The sequence below is a fragment of the Fukomys damarensis genome, unplaced genomic scaffold, assembly GCF_012274545.1.
Source record: "Fukomys damarensis isolate Sample0158 unplaced genomic scaffold, DMR_v1.0_HiC HiC_scaffold_39, whole genome shotgun sequence".
In the NCBI taxonomy this organism is placed as follows: Eukaryota; Metazoa; Chordata; class Mammalia; order Rodentia; family Bathyergidae; genus Fukomys; species Fukomys damarensis.
The window spans coordinates 40280595-40302411 of record NW_022900951.1 but is presented as its reverse complement, the minus strand read 5'-3'; the positions used below and the strand labels follow the sequence as shown (position 1 = coordinate 40302411).

The window sequence follows — 21817 nt, the reverse complement described above, 5'->3', positions numbered from 1 at the left end:
AAGGACAGCAGCACATTCAGGTAGTTAATGTAACAAAACAAGGCACAGGCAGTAACTTGCATCCCCTGGCAGTTGACATGGTAATTTCTTCGCCTCCACTCTTTGGCTCTCTCCACCTCGCTTCAGACCCCCTCCCCCCAAGACACGAGGCACCCTCGGTGCCAGCGAAGGTGCCTCTCGGGTACTGAAGCGACGCTGGGAAGAATGGGGCCAGAGCGCTCGTTGCCCACACACTTGGCCTCGGGCGAAGTGCGGATGTCCCCCGCGCAGCCCCAGGAGTGGGGAGTGGGTTAGGATCCTGGGGGTCCGGGCGTAGCTATGAACCAGAAGTAGAGGAAGCAACTGCATCAAAAAACTGGGGCTGGGGAGCGCAGCACGGCGGGAAAGGGGTGGGGTGGACAGCTTGGGTTCTAGAGGATCGACCGCGGGGCGGTGGCAGAACCTGCGAGCTAGGTGGGCGACTCTCCTCTCAGGATCAACGGACACGAGGACCTCCGCTCCACCGGAGCGAGGAGGACCTTGGAGTCCCACACTCCGGCCGTCGCCGCCTTCAGCCGCTCAAGACGGTGGACCCGCGGGCGTACAGGAGATCCCGCGCGCAGGTCTACAGGTGGCAGTATAGAAGCCAAATCTTCCGCGATCCCGGTTGCTGTGGGCTGGACGCCCCCCTTCCAGGCCTCTGCGCTCCGGGGTAAGGGCCGGGCATGTCCGGGGGCAGGAGTAAGGTGCCCGGCCCCGCGGTGCGCTAGGTGGGGAAGAGGTGAGGAAAGCTGCTCCTGTGGGATTCACTCCCCGGAGTCTCAAGGTCCCCACCCCCACCCAGTCCCCTTCTAAAGAGGTAAGCTCCCGTGCGGCTCCCCTGTTCGCAAAGTGTAGGTCGCCCGCTCTTCACAACCCATACCCAGCGGCCGTGAGGACGCCTCCTGCTCCGGGCCTGCGGGACTGTGGGGGCCGTGTGGGGAGGGGGAGCGGCTGGCGGCAGGACCGGCCGGGCGTGTACTGGAAGGCTGGAGTTGCTCGAGTTATTGTGTGCCGGGGCCGGGGCGTGCGCCCCTAACCTTCTGCGCCAAGGTGGTGGTTTGTGCGTGCGGAGTGGGGGGTGCTGAACTTCTCTCCGAGGGCCGGCCGTGCACAGACCCTAGAGCCGCTCGTCCGCGTGTGGGGGAGCGTGTAGTGGACGCACGTGGGAGTAGTCGTGGTCACTCCCGGGTCCCCAGAGATCCTCGTGGGATGGCCCAGCGCGTGTTCGGGTTTGGGAGGCAAGGGAGAGTTGTGTGTAAATGCCCGTCAGCAGGACAGTTTCTAAAGGAGACTTGATTTTCTTGGATTTGCTGCAATTCCATCAGCCAAAACTGGCTTTCGGGGCATTAAAGTAAATTACCGGTAAGGCGGATTTGTAGTCGGGCAAAAAAAAAAAAGCCTCGGGGTTTGCGGGGTAGTGGGGTCGGGCTGGCGCGCTCTCTTGGTGGCTTCTGGCGCTGCCTCACCTAGGTGGTGGGGCGAGGGGTGGTGCTTGTGTCTTTAGTTAAAAGGTGTTGGAGCTGAGGCACTTTGCTGGGTACATTGTAGGATTCGAGAGGTAAAAAAGCTGCGCGGCGCGGTCTGTTCTTCTCAGTTAACTCCAGAAATTCGGTGTTTGTCGTTTTTTCTCTCCAACGCATTTGCTCCTTTCATCTCCTGGCTGCTTGGATTCCCTGACAGTTGGTCAGTAATTTTGCTCCTCTGTTCCTTTTCTGGTTTAGTTTTTTTTTTCCCTCTCTTCTCTTCTTTTCTTTCTAACTTTATTTTTTTAAAGGGGAAAAGATCTAAAATGCGTGGGATAGAATTGAAAGATATTTCAGCACTCACCGCATAGAAATCAGGCATAGGATGAAAATACCCCCATCAAACTGTTTAGATTGGACAAAGCTCTATTTCAGGTTAGAATTATTATTTAAAATAGATGTCTTAGACCTTGTGGTAAAGTAACCTTAGTCTGGATGTCTCCTCACTCTTCTCATTGCGGTATTTTACTGAATTCTTAATTTCCTAATTAACAAAGTGGGCAGATTGTCTTCTAATTTCAAACGACAGGTTTTGAAATGGCTGTTAAATTGGTTCGGTGACTCCATCTCTTTAAGGAACTGATCAGAGAGTAATACAGTTGATGACCTGGAACGTAGATATGTTTCAAATTCTAATTAAAGAATTTCTCGAATCATTGGGAGAGAGGAATGCCTGCGGAATTTTTTACAAGAGGAGAAAAATACAAGGTTTTTGTGTTTTGGAGAAAATATTTTGCCACTTTTTCCTCAGTTGCTCCTGTTAGATGTCTAGAAAAGATGCATTGTTGATGAATAATTCATGGTTTATTTCCCTTTTAGGTCTACAGGTGGCAGTATAGAAGCCAAATCTGGAGCTTCTAGCAGTGGTTTCTAAAAAATAAGAGTTGAATGTACATGAGTAAGCAAGCACAGGAATCTGAAAAACCACAGGTATGTAGGACAATTAATCCACCTATCCGGCTTTATAATTAATGCATTCCAGTAGTACTAACCCATTTGCTGTTATGTTCAATATTTTGACATTTGTGTAGACTTAATGAAGTGAAGTGTATTTTGAGGTAGTCATAGAGGAAAAAACTAATCTATTTCAGACTATTTAAATAAAAATATTGTACATTATTGTGTTTTCTGACTCTATTGTTCTCAAAGAAGCATTGTTTTCCCTGTGTGACTACATGGCTTTGTCTTTAATCAGTTATTTGGTAGTTGCTTTTAAAAACATTTTTTCCTGAAACTGTATAAAACTGCTAATTGTTCTGAACAGTTTTATTTGGGGTGCTGTTAAAGAGTGACAATGTACAGCAATGTAACTGTGTCTGCCTTTAATAAAACTTGTGTCTCATTGTTGACTTACGTCGCATTGATCGGAATACAGATGGCACTGGGAGGCTTCTTTTAACCTAATCTACTTTTCACCTTCATGTTATTTTTCTCTTACCTGGCTGCTTTTCTAGCCCACTAATTTTCCCACTTTACTGAAATAGGGGTTGGTTATATGTAGATAAGAAATAATCAAGTTTGTAAAGTTATTTATGATTGACATAAAAACCTTTGCCTATGATTATCATTACAGTGTAAGGTTTTGCATGTTAAGGTTCTTAAAGTGCGTATTATTCTGAATGGTAGAAGAAGCTTGAAGGAGTATAGAGTTCATCTTCTTGTGGATTTTTATTTTCTTTACTGAGAATGGCAGACCATAACATAGCTACTGGCACTTTCAGGGGGAGGCTGCGTAAGGGGGCTGTATAAAGGTCCGGCATCAAGATGGCTGTTAAAGCGAAGGAAGATTTCTGTTCTCTAGGGAATGTACATGTTTGCAAAACCAGAAGATGATGATACCTTACCTTGTGATTTTTGACATTCTGTCTTTATAGCCAGGGAGGGATTTGTTTTAGCTCATAGTAATGAGGGTGTAAAACAAAGGGATTCTGTTCTTAAAGATTAAAAAAAATCAAATTAGTATTTAACCAGTAGAAAGCAAATTGGAATCTGAGACTCAAAGATTCGGCTGAATTTAAAGACTGGTATCACTATTAGGACCTCATGGATAGGGAGTGGCTTGCGAAAAGCGTGGACGTTTAAAAATGTGTTAAATTTGATGTGTGTGAGACTTAGATCCATTATCTGACCGAGGAAACAGAAGTAACTCCACCAACAGGTCTGGGAGGAGGAATAGGGTCTAATCTAAGTGAAAAAGGGAAAGAACAAGGTTCAGATTTTATTTTATTTTTTTACAATCGTAGCATGCTCCTTGTAGAGATATTAGGTGTTTTAGAGATATTTTACTTGGAAGTGAATCATATGACAAAGTGTATAAAATGTGTTGCTCAGTTAATTTTACATGCGTATACACCCTGTGACAGGTCAAGCTGTAGAACATTTCCAGAGTGCCAGAAGATTTCTTCCTGATCCTTCTGCTCATCATTTGTCTACCTCCAATATGAAGGTAACCAAATTATGATTTTTTAAAAAAAGACTACACTAATTTTATCCTCTTTTAAGCTCCAGTAGATAATATGGTAGGAACTCTTTGTGCATGTCATTTTTTATGTAATAAAATATCTATACAATTTATCGATGTGATCATGTGGATCAGAAGTTCTTTTTGAACTATTGTTGAGTAATAATTATGTGCATATGCTACAATTAATTTATCTGTTTCCCAGTCATATCTTTGGGTTGTTTCCAGGTTTTGGCTGTGAATAAAACTGCTGCAAACATTTTTGCTTATGTCTTTTGGTGTACATTCCCACTCATTTCTCTGGGCATAAACTTAAAAAAGGGTGTAGGGTCATGGTATTTATAATTAGTACATAGTGCCAAACAGTTTTCCAAATTGGTTATATAGGACCAATTTAAATTCCACTAGAGCCAGGCTGGTGGTGTGTGCCTGTAATGCCCGCACTTTGGGAAGCTGAGGCAGAAGGATCATGTGTTCAAGCCCAACCAGGGCAATTTTGCAATGTGGCAAGACCCTGTCTCAAAATAAGAAAGGGCTGGGCTTTAACCCAGGGCTAAGGCTCTGGATTAAATCTTGAGTACTATAAGCAAGCAAGCAAGAAAGCAAGCAAACAAACAAACAAACAGTAGTGCACAAGATTTCCTCTACATTTTGACTAACAATTGGTTTTGATTTTTTTTTTTTTGAGGTAGGATCTTGCTATATTACCCAGGCTATTCTAGAATTCCTGGGCTCTGGCCATCCTCACACTTCCTGAGTAGGGAGGACTACGGGCACATACTGTTGTGCCCAGCTTTTCAGTCTTTTGAATTTCTGAATACCTAGGGACTTTAAACAGATTTTTTTTCAGGGGTAACTTGCCTAGCATATGCAAGACCCATGGATTCCATCCTCAGCACTGCAATAAAAAGGGAAGAAATTTTAAAATTATGGTAAAATGCACATTATACAGAATTTACCATTTGGGGGCATTTTTAAGTATACAGATAGCGATTTTAAGTACATCTGCATTGTTGTGTAACCATCACTATCCATCTTTAGAACACTTTTCATCTTACAAAATCTAAAACTAATTTACCTGTTAAACAGGAACGCCCCTTTCTCCTTTCCCCTTTTTTTCATTCTCCAGCAACCACCATTCTACTTTCTGTCCTCAAGGTTTATCCGTGTTGGAGATTGTATCAAAATACCAGGCTGAATAATATTCTACTGTGTATATATATATGTGCCTTTTGTTTATCCATTAATCTGTCCATGAACACTTGAGTTGCTTCCATCTTTTATCTATTTGTGAATAATACTACTGTGAAGATGTGTGTACAAATACCTCTTTGAGATGCTGCTTTCAATCTTTTGCGTAAATGTCTAAAGCAGAATTGCTAGAATAATTCTATTTTTAATTTTGAAGGGATTGCCATATTATTTCCATAGCATATACCGTCTTATAATCCTTATAGCTGGTGCACAATGATTCTTATTTCTCTACATCCTCACCAACATTTGTTAATTTCTGGTTTTGGATAGTAGTCATTCTGGTAGGTGAGGTAGTCCATGTAGTTTTAATATACATTTTCTGGTGAATATTGATGTTGCATGCCATTTTATATAACTGGCACTTGGATATGCTTTTGTTAGATGCCTATTGAATCTTTTGCCCTCTCTATTTTGTTTCTTTTAATTGTTTGTTTGTGAGGAATTTTTAATATAAGGAATATTTTCTCCCAGTCTGTAGTTTGCCTTTTCGTGATGCTTTTCTTTTCCAGTACTGAGAGTGCTAAGCTCATACCACTATCCCTTTTAAAATTTTATTTTGAAATGGGGTCTCAAATTGTCTAGGCTGGCCTCAAACTTGTCAGTCATCTGGCCTCAGTTCCTGAGTAGTTGGGATTACGGGCATGTGATTCTATGTCCCAGCACATTTGACGGTCTTTTTTTTTTTTAATTGAGTTTATTGGTACAATCTAGGTATACAATACAGTTACATTCATCATTGGGATTCTGTGCCTTTACATAATAGGTCTTGATTCTCATTTTTTCCCCTTGTCCCTGCCCTCCCTTCACCCCCTCCTCCCCTCCCCATTTACAAACACTTTATTTCCATTTTTTCGGTTTCTCATATTTTTTCCTCTCCCTTATTACCTCTCCCCCACCCTTCCCACTTTCCTTACACCTTTAGCCCTTTACTTCCTATTTCACATTATTAATTGTCTCATTAGGATCCTGTGTACTATTATAGTTTTTCGCACCAAAGAAACTATTCGGTATTTCAGTTGAAGAAATCTCTGTATGAACATTAAAAATAGGGAACCATGTTTGATGGTCTTAATGAAACCAACTATAAATTTTTCTCTTACAGCTATTCTTTTTTCTCTATTTAGGAAATGTTTGCTTTTGGGGGGGGGTTCTTGCTGTGTAAGCTTGCAGCATACTACACAGAGGTGAGTCTTTGAGTATTGAGGTTGCTCCACATGGACACATGAGGTGGGGCTTGTCCTCGGGTAGGAGGCAGTTCTCCAAGATGATGAACGTGCCCTAGCACAGCCTGTCTCCATCTTTACCTTTTGCCACCCAGAGGCTGCATTCCCTTATCTTGGGGCACCACCCATTGCTGGGTGGGGGAATAGTTGCTATCTCTAGAGCACCCAACATTCGTGTGTGTGTGTGTGTGTGTGTGTGTGTGTGTGGTACTGAGGATTGAGCCCAAGGCCTCATATATGCTAGGCAAACACTCACCACTAAGGTACACCCCCTGCCCTTTAAAAAATTTTTTTTGGAGATGGTCTGTCCTGAAATTGGTCAGGGTGTCCTCAAAGTTGTAATCCTCCTGCTTCAGCATTCTAAATAGCTGGAATACAGGTACGTCATGGACCACTGTGCCCAGCTGCCAGGGTTATTTTTTAAAATTTCCTTTTTAGTTATTGAAAACATATGGAGACAATTTGTTTGGGAGATGTAGTAAATTAGCTACAGGTTTAGTCTCCCTAATCTGAAATGCTTGGGACCAGAAGTATTTTGGATTTCAGACATTTTTAGGTTTTGACATATTTGCATATGCATAATATAACATACGTTTGAGATGGAATCCATGTATAAACACAAAATTCATTTATGTTTCATATATACCTTATACATATAGCCTGAAAGTATTTTAAACAATATTTTTGGTCTGTCTCTGTTTTGATTTTGACTCATCACATGAAGTCAAATGTGGAATTTTTCAGATTTTGGATTTTTCCATAGCAGATAACATAAAAGGGGATTGAAAAAAATGTGAATTTTAAATAATATCTATGGAGACAAATGCTGTGATTCATGTGATTCTCATTGTTGCTATCCTTGGAGTGTGAGGAACCAGAGCGAAGAATGTAATGATAACTTAGCATTAGAAGAGGGCAAAATGATGAGTTTGGTATCCATACCTCTACTTATAATCCATGCTTGCTAAATGATTCCTCCCTGCTCCTCTTGTAAATCTAAGGACCATTGCTTCTGTTTGGAGCCACTTCTTTCTTTTAGCCCCTAAAATTTTAGTCCCTCAAGATTCTGCCATTTATTAGCTTTTTTCCTGTCCACTCTATAGCTTTTCCCTGAATGCCTTGCCATTAACATTGACTTTCACTTTAATTCTACTCTTTTTTTTTTAGACAACCTCCTAGGTTTTTACCTCCCGCTTGTACTATCTGTTCATTATTTCAGTGTCTTGATCTATACCCTTAACTGTCTGGATATCTGGATGTCCTGCACATACCTTTATAGGAAGCATGAATAGTTCTTCTCCAGTCTGCTGTGCTGCTTTCCTACCTCAGACTATTTACCATGAATTTAGGATTCTGAAGTAGAAGACTTGGCACTGTCCCCAGTCCTCCCACACAACTTTCATCACCCTCACAGTCCATATTTAGTTGTCAAGGCTGCTGAGCCTTTCTCCTATCTCTGAAACCACTTTCAAAGATGTCTTCTCCCTTATTCACTGTCTTGTGGTTCAAGTTCTTTAATCCAACCTTAGGATGTAGTAATAGCCTCCTAACTAGTCTCCCTGATTTGTACTCCAGCCTCTAATCCATCTTCCATTTGTCATCAGCTTTAATCATGCCATTTCCTCCTTAAAGACAATTTGTAGCTCTCCCCTGCCTACACAAGGCATCAGATCCCATAGCACGATTTACAATATGAGACCCTTCGTTATTTGCCTCCATCTGTTTTTCCTGCTCCATCATCTGCCATCTCCTCCCTACACTCCATCTGTCCTGAGCTATTTTCCCTTCCTAGAACATTCCTTGAGTTCTTCCCCACATCTATGCTTCTGTACATGCTGTTTCTTCCACCTCTGATGTCCAGGCCTATCTGGTATGTTACTGTTTCGTCTTTAAAAAATAGCTCAAATGTGACTTTTTTGAGTCTGTCTATCCTCTAAGTAGATCTTGTTAGTGATTTTTTAGTGTGCTTAGAGGATGTAACTATAATTGCAGGCATCTCTGTATCCTCAGTAACTACTGAGGCAGTAATTGAAATACAGAAGTTATTCAACAAATATTCATTAAATGAATTCATGAAGAATCTATCCCTTACTATATCAGTTAGGTTTTGTTGTTTAACAATCCACCACACTACTAGGTTTAGTTAGTTATTTTAAGCCAACATTTATTTAGCTCTTGATTTTGTGGGTTGGCAGTTTGGGCACCCCGCTGGGTGGTTCTTTATATCTGGGCAGGTCTCTTAACTGGGATCAAGTTCATTCATGTGGGTGAGTTGCGAGCTGGCTTTTCCAGGATGGCCTCAGCTCCTCTCTGCTCCATGTGATCTCTAGTCTGGAATGTGAGTAAGCCAGGCTTGTTAACAGTTTGGCTGGCAGGGTTCAAAGAGAGTGCAGAGGTCTAGAAGGCCTCGGTACATGAGGCCTAGGTTTAAAACTGGTATATACTTCCTATGGATGAATTCTATTAATCAAAGCAAGTCACAAAGCCAGTCCTGATTCCGGAGATGAAGTAATAGATTCTATCCCTTAATGAGAGGATTTGCAGTTGTGTTGCAGGAACAGGAGGACGGAAGAGAAGAATAATGGCTGCCATTTTGCAAGCTGCCCAGGAGAAGGAAGAGATTAGACCAGTTAGGCCCAGAAGGTTGATTCTACTAGGTCATCAACATGATGGGTAGTTCTCGCCTGACTTATGGAACTGATTATACCAAGATAAGCCCAAGTTTGCTTCACAGTCCCTGGCATCCTCTGTTGGGCCTCCTCTCAGATCCTCAGCCCTTCTTTTATTTCAAACCCCCCAGTCTCCTTTTGTTTGGCCTTGATGTACCATTATGTGGGATGAAGAAGGAGCTCAGCACTACTGGGGAGAGGAGAAGCATCTCTCTTGCCTCTTTTTTCAGTCTGGAAGCTTCAGTGGATAGTTCTGGGCATAATGGGGCGTTCTCATTGTGTGGCACCCTCAAGTGTTTGCCACTGATTTGTCTTACAAATTCATTTAAAGGGCATTTTCCAGGTGTATATAAAAAGATCTGATTGATTGGGACTGTTCATCTGCCTTTTCCCTCACCGTATGTGAAAACTAAAGATATCCACCTACTGAGAAATAGTAGGTTTACCCAATTTTCAATGTTTATATGCTTTCCTAGTGGTTGTAAAGTGTTCAAAGTGGAAACTTGAATTTGAATGATATTGATTTGCTTCTCATTCAAGGATCCTTTTTATTTTATGATACTGGGGATAAGCTCTGGGCATTTGCGCTGAGGCAGGTCCCTAGCCTTTTTGAAATTTTTTTATCTTGACGTACAGGGTCTCACTAAATTGCCCAGATTGAGTTTGAACTTGAAGTCCTCCTAACTTAGCCTACTAGAGTGCTGGAATTAAGGATGGTTGCCACCTCTTCCAGCTAAGAATCCTTTTTGAAAATTAGAGAACTTTAGGAAGAAGTTGAGGTATACGTAACATATATATGGGAACTTAATAAAAATATGCTAAAATATATGTGAAGTGACTCCAAGTTTCCAGAGATAGTATACGTTCCTGGATAGTTTGAGCTAGGATTTGGCTTTAGTATACATTTGTGTGTTTCAGTAGATTTGTTAGAAATAGTAAAAAGACATCAGATACAGGGATGAGGGGCGTGGTTCTTTGGTCAGAGTGATTGTCTAGTAAGTGCAAGGGCCTGGATTCTATCCCTAGCCCTGGAGAAAAATGATTGCTTAATTCATGCTCATTTCTACTCACCCTAGAGTTGTAGATGAACTATGAAGTAACCAAAAGGTATAAAGGAACAGGAAGCTCTCAAAGGCCCTAAGATTCCATATGACCACAAGGAACTTCTCACTGTCTCGTACCACTCTTAGATTGGATCCCGGCACTGCTAGAGTTAGGAAAAAATTGACACCCTGATGTACCTTCTGCCAGCATATTAAGTTGTGCTATTTGTGGATGAAAGTAGAATTTTAATTTGTTAAAAAATCTTAAAATTTTTTCTTTTTATTTTTCAGAGAATAAAAAATTTTGCTTTTATCTCACTATATACCTTTGTAGACCAGTTTTTAATTGGATCTCTGTATAACCTTCATTTTTCTCTTAAAATGACAGCATTTACTCAGATGGCCATAGCTCAATATTTTTAGTCCACAACAATTTGTGTTAGCAATCAATATTTTTATCCATTAATAATTTATCAAATGAAGTATTATAACAGACTGAATACTATTGAAATAGCATTTATGGGCACTCATGCTTTGTTTTTCTTAAAAGAGCTGTTTTCACTGGGCATGGTGACACATGTCTGTAATCTCAGCAGAGGCAGGAGCATCGCTGTGAGTTGGAGGTCAGACTGAGCCACATAGTGAGTTCAAGGCCAACATGAACTACATAGTGAGACCCTGTCTCAATCCCCCCCATCGCCAAAGAGTTATTCTTAACATGTATTATAGGAATTCTTTGTAGGCTATATTTATTGATGTGTAAATACCTAGTAATATGTATGCATTGACATCCTTTGCGCATATATGTATATGTGTATATATATATATGTATATATATATATGTATATAGTATGCACACATCTATTTACTTATAGGCCCACACATCCTACTCTATAAGGTTGACATACTAGCAAAAGCTATACGAAAATCATGAATAAATATAGAGGTGGTGTTTGTTGAAACACCAAGGTAGGATCATGACAGGATTTTACTGGGGATTTCTTATACTTAATTATACTTATACTGAGGATTAATTATACTGAGGGAAGGTTATGATAGAGAAAGGACTACTGAATTCAAGGTAGCAGTTTTAGAAGGAATCTGAGATGACACACTGAATAGTGTTAATGGGCATACTGTTGGCTTTACAGACTTGAAGACATATACACATAAGGTGGACTAGATGGTGATCAGTCACTCTTCTAGATATTAATCCCCACATTGGGAAATAGGAGTCACATGTTTTGTAAATAATCTGTTTTTGTTTCTGGTTAATGATTTTAGCAAGTTTTTATTGTCATGGCATGATCAGTAGGTTCAATTTTGGGATGTAAGTGTGGGCAGAGAGGTCCGCATCCATGGCTGCAAAAACTGCTTTGCTTATTCAGTAGCTCAGCTATGCGTGCAAGAGGATCTTGGGCATATCATTGTTCTGACAATGAAAATGAAACCAAAACCTAGCAGGTATATGACAAGGAAAAAAAATAGTACAGGAAGAGACAGTGGAATCCTAATGACTTCTTCTCAAGATGAAGGTATGTGGTAGTTTCAGTATATTCAGGTACCTCAGATTTATGCAGCACTGAAAGAACACATGATATTTCCCCTTGGAACAGCTCTGCAGTCAAGCCAAATGTGCTGAGGGAACACCTCGTGCCCTGGTGACAGAGAACCCATGCAGAGGATCAGTGTGGGAATGACCTTTTCTAGTCTCTATATTGTGTGTGTGTGTGTTAATATTAATAGATATTAGTACTTAGATTATGGAGAGAGATCCCGCGGCTCAAAGAAAAATGATTGTTGGGGCTTAAATGATAGTCCTTTGTCCACAACTTTCCCTACCCCATATGACTGTCTGTCTGTCTATCTGTCTGTCTGTCTATCTATCTATCTATCTATCTATCTATCTTTGTTTAGGCAGGATATCACTATGTAGCCCATGCTGGTCTTGCCTCCCGAATACTGTGGTTGCAAGTGTACGTCACTTCTCCTGCCTCTTTCCCTAACTTTTTGATGCGTGTTTTTTCTCTGCTTTTGAATATAAGGTGCAGTCCGTGTGTGTGTGTGCGTGTGTGTGTATGTGTATAGGGGCTCTTCTCCGTAAAAGATTTACATAACTGCATACTCAAAAGTGAAGAAGATACCCAGTATACTGTTTGCATTACTATCAGTAAAAAATTCATAAGAATAGAGATGTTTCACCTAAAGCTTTAACCTTGGATTGGATATGACTTTGAACTGGCTTGGTGTTTGGCTAAAAAGGTGGGACCCGGAGCCAACAGACTTATTCTGGCCCCCTTTCAGTTTTTAAGTAGCTCTGATGGTTGGGTACATCATTTTTATTGCTCTGCCTTTAGTATCACCATCTCTAACATGAAGATTTGGATACTGATGTCTGAAATCCCATTATATTCTGACTATGCCAGTCTTTTAATACTATGGTTTTGGTTCCATCCCCTTTTCAGTAAATGCTACCATAAACTGTTATTGGGCTAAATATTTGATTGTATAAAATGTGGAGATGAACTATTATGCTAATAAAATAATATCAGTGACCTTGTGGTAACTAGGGGGCAAATTGTCTATTACAGAATATTCAAATTTCTTATTACGAGGATTTCCTGGGCTTGGTCAAGAGCAGAGTAACTACAACTCTATTACCAAATACAATAATGTAACTTGTTGAGTTACGGTGTGGGTTCCCCACCCCTCCCACTGTCCTCTTCACATTTTGAGCCCAATAGGGGCTTACTATATGACTTACTTGCTTCTGCTTGTCATGTTTTTGCATTAAGCATTTAACATTCACAACTCTGGGTGTGGCTTTCATTGTATGTTCATCCCACTTTTGGCTACTGAGCTCCTTGAATTTGAAGGTTGATGTCTTTCATCAGAATTGGAAAATTCTCAGCTATTGTCTTTTGTAGTTTTCTAAAATATTTTATTAGTACCTACTAATTTTATAAAATAAAGGTTTTCAATGTGTTATTTTATACATGCATACAGTATATTTTGATCATATCCATCTTATAATAAATAGGACACATGTATAAATACTGAATAGCTTCTCTGGTGTGAGAAACTGAAAGTGTAAATAGAATTCATTTTTCTGTCATCAGTTCTTGTCTCTTGGAAATATTGCTTCTCCTTCGTTAGTTCCTTCTGGCTCTCCAGGGGAGAAGGAACTCCTTCATTTTTTTTCTCCTGGTACAGGGGATCAAACTCAGGACCTTGTGCTTGCCAGGTAGGTGCTGATAGCACTGAGCTAAATCCTCTGCCCCTTGATGATTTTTATGATTAGCTTTTTAACCTCCTTTTTCTGTTTGGGTTTTAATATATGTAAATATTTTCCTTTAACCTCTGTGTTCATGTTTACTACTGTAGTGTGTCGGGGGGGGGAACCCTGGCCTTGGCACTAAGATACAGCCTTAGCCCCCTTCCTTCCATCTTTTTTTTTTTGGTACTGGAAATTGAACTTGGGACTCTTCCCCCATTTGTGAGACAGGGTGTCACTGAGTTGCCCAGGCTGAGCTTGAACTTGTGATCTTCCTGCCTCAGCCTTGCAGAGTACTTGGAATCTCAGGTGTGCACTACCAACTCTGGCTTAAATTTTGTCTTTTGCTATGTCCAGTCTGTTACTAAACCCATTCAGTGAGTTAATTTCAGGTACTATTTTTTTTCCTATGGTGCTGGGGATGGAACCTGCAGCCTCACACATGCTAGGCAAGCACTTTGCCACTCAGCTGCAACCCTAACCCTTGTATTTTCCTTAAGTTCAGATATTTTATTTTTCTAAGGTGTCTGGTTGTTTTTAATGTAGATCCTAGTTTTCTGCTGAAATTACTATTATTTTATGTATTTCCCCTTTTTTCTTGTTACATTCTTTAACCAATTGATCATGGTTATTTTAAAGATCTTGCCTACTAAATCCAGTATTTAAATCCTGTGGGTCTTCTCCTAAATTGTTTTTCTTTTAAATATTGACTACATTTTCTTATAGTTTTCTAATAGTGTGCACACACACACACACACACACACACATACACACACAATTTTTTTTTTCCTGAGACAGGGTCTTACTTTGTAAAGCAGGCTGGGCTTGAACTCACTAAGTAGCCCAGGCTGGCCTTGAATTCACAGTGATCCTTTTGCCTCAGCCTCTGAAGTGCTGGGACTAAACGTGTGTGCCACTATGCCAGGCTCTTATAGTATATTTTATACTTGTCATTATATCCGAAAAAACCTTACTTGTTCTAGATTGTTTCTTCCTCCAGAGAAGATTTCCTTCCTTTCTTCTCTTAGGTAGATATAATGAGGGGCTGATCATTACTCCATTGAGAACTGAGCAAAGTCAAAGCCAGCTTACAGTTTTAGGAAGACTCGATTTAGCTTTGATTGTCTGGGTTCTTCAGGCGTGGTTATTCTGCTTTTGACTGAAAGTCTTTGTCTTCTTAATCCCTGAAACACTGTAGGAGATTCAGTGCTGCCCTGTGGAGATTTGTGCTTAGCCTCTTGCCCCCTTATTTTGAAATTCTTGGAACCAGCTGTGCAAGTATTGTGTACTGGAGAACTCTTGGTCCAGTAAAGCCCTGAAGAACCATAGGAGACCTTACTCTTCTTTCTAGAAACCCTCAGGCTAATATATGATTCACTTTGCAGCCCCAGAACAAATGGGAGTATTTCCCATCTGTCACGTTAGCCTTTGAGTGATTACCATAAAGCTTTGCTGAATCTCTGTTCCTCACCGAAAGTCCTTTCTCTTGACAAGACTCAGCAGTATGAGGCCAGATCTCCCAGGTGCCCTAAGAAAAGCAAATCATTTTACTGAGGGCTCCCTTCCTGTGCCATTCTTGTCTTTGTCCCTTTTAATCTAATGACAGCCTCATACTATTTTCTGCATAAACCAGGTCAGATGGGAGATTTCCTAATATGCATCTTCTGCATGTTCTTATCTATTCGCTTGAAGTCTTCTGTTGAAATATTAAACATTTTTCAGTTTTGTGGTAAAAAATAATTTTGGTGGTAAGCACCTGCTGACTCATTTACAGTATTTCCAAGGAGGAAAATGGGAATACAGTACTTAGACAATATGGCTTTCTTCAAAATATTTTCATTGAGCTTTTTTAGTTATTTGATTTTAATTTGTTTAGAAAACAGTTTGTAGGTAGAAGATGGTAAAGGAGGCAGTTTCAGTTGGTTTATAGCTCCCTCAGATGGATTCCTTATTGGTCACATTTACTTTGATTTTGTAGTGAAAGGAAGCATGAGTGTTATTACAAGCCCTCCTATTCGGGAGGAGATTTGCTCCAGAGAATTCTAGTACCACTAGCAGTCAGTATCCATATGGTTTTCACATGTAAAAACAAGACGGTAAACCCCTGTCACTTAAAATTGAACCATTTCACCGTTAAGGAGCAATTCTGTTAAATTTCGTTTGAAGCTGTATAAGACTTGGCCACGTTAAGAGCCTCAGGGCTGGAGGAGAGCCTGAGTTCTAACAAAGACTCTGCTTCCCATAAGCCATTAGTCCTGGGAGGGGCCTCTGTTTCCTTATCCTGAGCATGAGATCATTGACAAAATTATATGTCACTTAGCAAAGTAGGTTAGGTTCTGTGAAAAATGTCATTAGGCTGGCGATGCTGTGGTGCAAACATCATAGTGTATTGAAAAAGGCCTAGGTGATGATACAGCCAAGTATTATGTACTGTACTTAATGGTGCACAATATTGTTTTGTGCACACTGGCATCAACATAAACATGTGACGTTTCAGCTCACATTGACTGAAACACCCTTAATACTGTTCTTGACTGTATTTGAATCCTCATTCTTTCCCTCTCTGCCTTTTGGATTCCATTTTATCATTTATCATTTGGAAATTAAAGATTGTATTTAGATTTCAATAAAATTGCATTGCCAATATCAATTATAAGAATAAAAGTATGTAAAGTTCTTTGGATTCATTTAAATTTTTTGTTTGTGACACCTGATGGAAAAACAAGGTGCTGTGTGCCTGTGTCTAAGAAGCATGAAAAGAAATAAAAAAAAGAGTAATTTTAAATCCTCAGTTAAGGGGGATTCAAGTCCCAGGCTTGTCAATTATGTGCTTTAGGGTGTTGGGCCCCAATCTCTGTAAGTCTTAAGTTTCCCCAGAACAGTACAGTACCATTGTCTGACTCATATGCTGTTGTAGGAATCAAATTAAACTGCTTCATGTGTGAAGACTCTTTCTAAGCAATAAAGAGCTGTAAAAACATCCATTATTAGAACTAATGACGCAGTCCCTGTCAGTAGCCATCTGTCTGTTGTGGCTGTCACTATCAAAAGCAAGACGTGAAAATGGCTCAAGAGTATTGAAATTATGTACACCTTGACTTTGGTTCTCCCAGTTCAATTTGTTTTTGTGGGTTTTTTTTTTGTTTTGTTGTTTTTTAGTAGGAAAGCTGACAATCTATTCAAAGTATTAGCTGTCTCCTTGAAGCCATTGAAATGTACAGCCAGAAGGGACTGTTCATCTTACCAAATCTCCTTCTTTTAAAGATGTAGCTTAGGAAATTTAACTGACCTAGCCTAAGGTAACAGTTGTATTTCAAGGGTAAGACCACAACTAAAGCCAGTTATTCTCTTTTGGTTTAAACCCCAATTTGCAATTACTTCTTTAGTTTTAATCAAAGTCCAAGTGAAATGAAGGAGACTTCTTCGGCTTTTAAACATGGGGACTCTACTTCCTTTCTCCCTAACCTCCTCAACATCCTTCACAGCTCCATCCCCACTCCAGTGGTGATACTTCTCCCCCTTTAGAGAAGAGGGTCTTCTGACAGCCACACAAAGCTGACTCCCTTGCAGCTTTTTATACTTCCATTCAATTCATTCCATGATACTGTACAAGCACAGACTGGTGCTTAGTGGGAGCTCAGAGAAGTTCCCTCCTTCCAACATTCTTCCTTTTTCATTCAGCACCTTCTTTTTCTCCACCTCCCTCTTGATTCTTTCTTGTCCCCTCCTTCTTGTTGTTTGCCTCTCTTGTCCCCTGTTCCCTTCTGCACTATGTATTGCCATTTTTTATTCTGGCCTTTTTAAGAAACACAATTCAAAAAGATTTTATCCATCAGTGACCAAATTGTGAACTTTGGTGACCGGTCCTCAGTGACATTGGACTATTACTTGCTGCCCAGTTTCTGGCCACCTTTTTTTTTCTTTAGCCTCTATAACCCCGTCTCAAGATTGGCTCCCTTCTTGGAACCCTTGTAGTTTTTAAATGACATTTTTCTCCAGTAGAATTCAACAGCAATGAGCAGTTACCTCCCCACTCTGCTCTCTTCAGTGTTGACCAGTGTGGTGGGTTGCTTGCTCACGATTTGGAACCATGTGGAGAACTATGTTTTCATTCTACCACTTGTTTTCCTTTCCATAAACATTGGGGCCAACCACCCTCTTCATGGAAGCCTTCACCAGCAACCTTGGCTGCAGCTCCCCAGAACTTTACAGGTTCCTCTAGTAGCTCTGATTCAACATTATCTTGTCTATTGTGTTGAATAAATGAGGGAAAATATTCATCTACATAATATGTACAGTATACTTCCTGTAGGCAAGAATTTTCTTTCTTTTTTTTTCTTTCTGTTGCTCTACTGGAGATTGAACCCAGGTCCTTCCTACTTTGTTACATTCTCTGCCTTTTATTATTATTATTTTTGAGACAGAATCTTGTTAAGGAGTTCCTGAGTTGCCCAGGGTGGGCTGAACTTAAAATCCTCTTGTCTCTGTTTCCCTCAGTATGGAGACTACAGGCCTATGCCAGCCACCATGCCCACTGAAGAACCTTAAGATTGAATGTCAGTTGATCAGCCATGGGCAGGATCCAAGTATAAGATCAAAAGAGAGGGAATCTGGATCATTAGCCAGTTTATTAAGTATTGTTTTACATGAAATACCAGAGTATGGTACCTGTATAATAATGACCCTCCAAAGATATCTATGGCCTAAACCCTGGAACATTGCAAGGGTAATTGAGGTTTAGAGATGAAATTAAGGTCTCTACACAGCTGATTTTAAAATAGGGAGATCACTATGAATTATTTGGGTGGGCCCCGAATAATCACAAAGTTCCTTAAAAGTGGTCTGTGCTATAAGAGCTCCTCGGTGAATCTGCAGACTGCTGAGGGTCTTAAATTGCCTTGAATATTATCTCTCATTAATGCCTCATTGATGTAGTCCTTTCTATAAGAGATGTAATTGCATTCGTTTTCTGTGATATTAGCTGTAATGAAAGAAAAGTACTTTTATGAAATGCTTACGAGTCAGGTGCTTTATATATGTATATTACCTTATTTAGTGTGCTAAATAGCCCAAGAAATAGATATTAAATCTTTTTATGGATGAGGAAACATGCATGGTGGTTAACTTACACAAGGTCATGCCACTAGTAACTGATGACCCTGAGGTTTTATTGTGCAATAAAGAGCTAAATTCTGAGATGTGGTATTTTCACATTTGCAAATGCTCATGGTTTAACTGAGGTTTTATTTTTATTTTTAAAAGTCTTGCTTTTGATTTTGGAAATTGAAGATGAATGAATATATTACTTGTATTTGTGTGGGGGGGCACTGAGGATGGAATCCAGGGAATACTGAGTTATACTCAACAGTCCTTTTTATTGTTTTGAGGCAGTCTTTCTAAATTGCCCAGCATGGCTTGAACTTCAGATCTTCTAACCTCAGCCCTCTGATTAGCTGAGATGACAGATGAGCGTGACTGTGCCTGGCTCAGTCTGATTGGTTTTTGAATTCAGATTCTGACTTTGGTCTGGGTCTCTGTCTAAAAGGGGCTCATGACAAAGCGTGATATGCATTGCTTGGCATGTCATAAATAGGATGCTGGCAAATGCTAGTTACCTCTAAAGATGTAATTTTGCCATGGTACCAAATGTGCTTGTTTGGTGCTACACTGTGTGCATGGAGCTCATCTTTGGATTTTTAACCAAAATGTTCACAATGCTGTGGATATTCTAGCCAGTAAAGAAAAGATGGACAAGTCCATAGATTGCAGTCGTTAAATCCTTTTATTTATTTATTTAGTCTTTTTGTGGCTCTGGGGATAGGCCCTAGACTATTCAGCTTCCTATTCTCCCAGCTCAAGTCCTTTTTAAAAATGCATAGTGATTACTGAGGAGCTAATTTGAAATTCCTGGCTTTACATCCAAAGGGCTGATGTAAGAAAATACTTAGACTAGTTATTTATAAATAATAGAAATATGTTGATCACTGTTCTGGAGAAGAACTGTGAATTCCAAGATCAAGGATCCAGCAGATCAGGTGTGTCATCAGGGCTTGTTCTCTGCTCTAGATATTTTATCGTTGTACCGTCCCCTGGCAGAAGGCAGAAAGGGCCAGACAGGCTCCCTCAAGTCCTTTTACAAGGACACTAATCCCATTCCTAGGGTTCTGTATTAATCCCAGTCTCAGTCTAGATTACAGACTGTTGTTAGTCCATGACATTGTGTTTGTGTTATTTGAGTACATCCATTTTACGTTTTACAAGATCAAACTCAAGCAGTATTTGTTAAAAGTAACCTAACAGGTAACATTTAGTCTTTACAACAAAATGAGAAGTCTTGAGCTGAAGAAACTTTTTTTGTCTCTTGTCCCTGGTCTTTGATAGTAATCTTGTTCTTGAATTTTGTTTTCTGTGTATGTATGTATTGGTGGAAGGACAGTGTGGATATGGAATGGTTGTTTGAAAATCCTTAACACACTTTTCACTTGCCCAACCAACATAAGGTGTTTGTGTGGTTTGTAGGACCAAATCTGTGCCTATTTTCGTAAAAAAAAGTTTAGATAGTTCATGGCTGCTTTCCTGATGCATTGGTAAAGCACTCTTAGTATTAACAATAAAGAGTACCTAGCTTTATCTGTGTGTGTGTTGGTGTGTGTGTGTGTGTGTGTGTAATTGAGAAAGATAACTGATAAATTTTTAGTTTTTTCATTAAAAAGAAAAAAAGTCAAGTAATATTTAATAAACTTTTATTTTTCCTTTGGCAAATTACATACTTTAGGACGTTGCCCATAGGTTAAATGATCTTTGTCACATTGTGGATTTTTTTTTGTATTGTGGTACTGCGGATTGAAACCAGGAACATTGAGCAACATCTCCAGTGTGTGTGTGTCTGTACATTTGTGTATACATGTGTGTGCATACAACATTTGCATTTACTAGGGACTGAATTTATGACCAACTCATTGAGCTATATCCTTTTTTAAGTGTTTTATTTTTTAAATTTGTAATTTTGAGACACAGTCTCACTAAGTCACTGAGTTGCCCAGGCTGGGCTGTAATTTGTAATCTCTCTGCTTCAGTCTCCCAGAGTGCTGGTATTACAGGTGTGCACTCCAAAGTTCTGCTCCTTGTGGGGACAAGGTCTGGTTAGGTTGCCTAGGCCGGCCTTGAATTTGAGATCCTCTTGCCTCAGCCTCCTGAGTACCTGGGATTACAGGTTTGTGCCATCATGCCAGCTGTGGGCCTATTTTTAAGTCATTTAGTCAACCTTTTCCATGTTCTGAAGATAATATTGACCTTACTTCACAAATGAAGTATTTCATCAATGAATTGCTTGTGTTTTTTCTTTTTGGTAATGAAGAATGAACTCATGGCCTTGTATTTATTCAGCACACTCTCTATGACTCTCTATGACACTTCAGCCCCTGTATGTAATTTTATATATCTTGTGGCTGCATGTGACTCCATGTGACTCCCTCCATGTAGGTTCGCTGGCAACTCTGCAACCTTAGGCTCTTCCTACTCTGGGGTGCCTCCTAGTGGTGGCTAGAGACCTTCGTGTAGGATTATACAGCTTTGTCATTGAGGAAAGTGAGTCTTAGTAACTCATAGCCAGTGCCACTCACGTTGAGAAAGCCCATCATGTACCGAAGAAATCATGAATCATTAGACTGGGTCAACTGTTGCTTGGTAGAACTTGGACAGAATCCCCGATTCTACTGATTTTCAAAGACCCCCCCTCCCTATAGTGTAAAAGTAAATATTAAGGCCAAAATATTGTGAGAAAGTGGATGTACTTCGAGACCATAATATTAAGTGAAGTAAATCGGACATGCAAGCTTATCATTTGGTTTGTCTTATACTGAGTAACTCAGTATATAAAGTGCAAAATAAAAGATAGAAAATAGGAAAAAAAGAGAAAAAGTTATGTATGTAAAAGTGTGCTTTGATGTAGTATAATTGTCATACATGTTTATTATGCTTTTTGGCCTGTTGGTCTAGCAGATAAATGAATCTGATGCTGGCAAAAATAATAAAATAAAATAAAATCTTAAGTAAAAAAAAAAACAAGAATAAAGAAATAACTCTGGAAGGCCTTAAGGGATTTAGTCTTAATTTCCTTTTTAGTTAATTTACTGTTCACATTGAGGGCTGAGAACGTAGCTTAGTGGTAGTGTTTTCCTAGCATGCACAACCAACCCTGTGTTCCTTTCCCAGCACTAAAAAACAAATGACAAAAACCCATACATTACTTTGCTTTGTATTGTTGTATGTTTTAAAATAACACTTCCATGTTCATTTGTGTATTTGTAGCCATGTGTTTCGTGTTCATGCACATGTATATGTGTAACT

General features: G+C 39.9%; 1 long non-coding RNA gene across 2 annotated transcripts in view; it reads left to right on the top strand.

Moving 5' to 3' along the window:
• Positions 1-364: 364 nt before the first annotated feature.
• LOC104875770 overlaps positions 365-21817 on the top strand; it is a 120608-nt gene continuing 99155 nt past the window's right edge. For both annotated transcript variants that reach the window (XR_004515861.1, XR_784169.1), the window contains exons 1-3: positions 365-602; positions 2364-2474; positions 3908-3990. This is a non-coding gene — a long non-coding RNA (uncharacterized LOC104875770). The remainder of the gene's footprint in view (positions 603-2363; positions 2475-3907; positions 3991-21817) is intronic.